This window comes from Lolium rigidum, chromosome 7 (assembly GCF_022539505.1).
Source record: "Lolium rigidum isolate FL_2022 chromosome 7, APGP_CSIRO_Lrig_0.1, whole genome shotgun sequence".
Lineage (NCBI taxonomy): Eukaryota > Viridiplantae > Streptophyta > Magnoliopsida > Poales > Poaceae > Lolium > Lolium rigidum.
Window position 1 is genome coordinate 89,088,425 of NC_061514.1, and position 1,618 is coordinate 89,090,042.

Below are 1,618 nucleotides of genomic sequence, written 5' to 3' on the forward strand. Positions count from 1 at the left end.
GTTATAAAAGCGACAAGCAAATAACGAAGAACGAAACAAGAACACACGCAGGGGACACAAGATTTAACGTGGAAAACCCCTTCCAACACGAAGGGAAAAAACCACGGGCGCCGGCCAAGCAAAACTTCACTATATCGGGAGGTGTTTACAAACGCCGTGGGTTATCTTATAATCTGATAAACCCTAGCCGGCGGCTTACAAGATGTATATATAGGCGGTGCCAACGATCCGTGCCGTACGCTTCGGCCCAAGCCTCCGGCGACGGGCCTCGCTCCGCTCGTCAGAAGTTAGCCTCCCTTTAGTATATGAATTTGGATCACAATACAACAAACTCCACCTTGAGACAAATTCCATCTTGTAGCATGAACTTCAACAATCTCCTGAACAAACAAAGGGAAAAACACTTGCTGGCGCCAACAGCCACTTGGGCTAAACAGTTATACCAACCAAGCTCGAGCAAAGCTCAAACTTGGAAACGAGAGCCGGCTTTGTCATCATATCGGCGGGATTATCATGAGTACTTATCTTGCATACCTTCGGTTTACCTTTAGCAACAATGTCGCGAATATAATGGTACTTGATATCAATGTGCTTTGTCCTCTCATGGAACATTTGATCTTTAGTAAGGTATATTGCACTTTGACTATCGAGAAAACAAGTTAATGCAAGAATCATCTCCACAAAGCTCGAGCATACAAACCTTTCAACCAAACGAGACTCTTTGCCAGCTTCATTAATTGCTATATATTACGCTTCGGTCGTAGATTGGGCAACAACAGTTGTAACGTTGCCTTCCAACTCACAAGCACATCCACCAACAGTGAACACATAACCTGTGAGGGATCTTCTCTTATCCAAATCGGCAGCAAAATCTGAATCCACATAGCCAACGAGTCCCTCACCGGTCTTGCCAAACTTCAAGCAAGCTTTGGATGTGCCACGAAGGTACCTAAAAATCCACTGAACAGCTCTCCAATGTTCTTTACCGGGATCGACAAGATATCGACCGACCAAACTCATAGCATAGGATAAATCGGGACGAGAACAAACCATGGCATACGTCAAGGAACCAACGAGCACTAGAATATGGAACTCGAGACATGTACTCAATATCTTCATCGGTACTAGGACATTGCAATGCCGACAATTTGAAGTGAGAAGCAATTGGTGTACTAACGGACTTTGCATCATGCATATTAAAACGCGAAGAACTTTATCGAATGTAATTTTGCTTGACTAAGAAATAACACACTAGATTTTCTGTCTCTTGTAATTTCCATACCTAGTATTTTCTTAGCGGCACCAAGATCCTTCATCTCAAACTCACTACTTAATTGTGCTTTCAAAATAGTGATCTCTTTCTTGCTCTTGGCGAGCAATCAATATATCATCAACATATAACGAGCAAGTATATTGGTGATCCATTAACAAACTTGATATAAACACAATTATCATACTTAGATCTCTTAAACTCATGTGCAAGCATAAATGAATCAAACCTTTTGTACCACTTGTCTTGGAGACTGTTTCGGACCATAAAGGGACCTCTTCAACTTGCAAACAAGATCCTCCTTACCGGGCACAACAAAACCTTCGAGGTTGGTCCATGTATATCTCC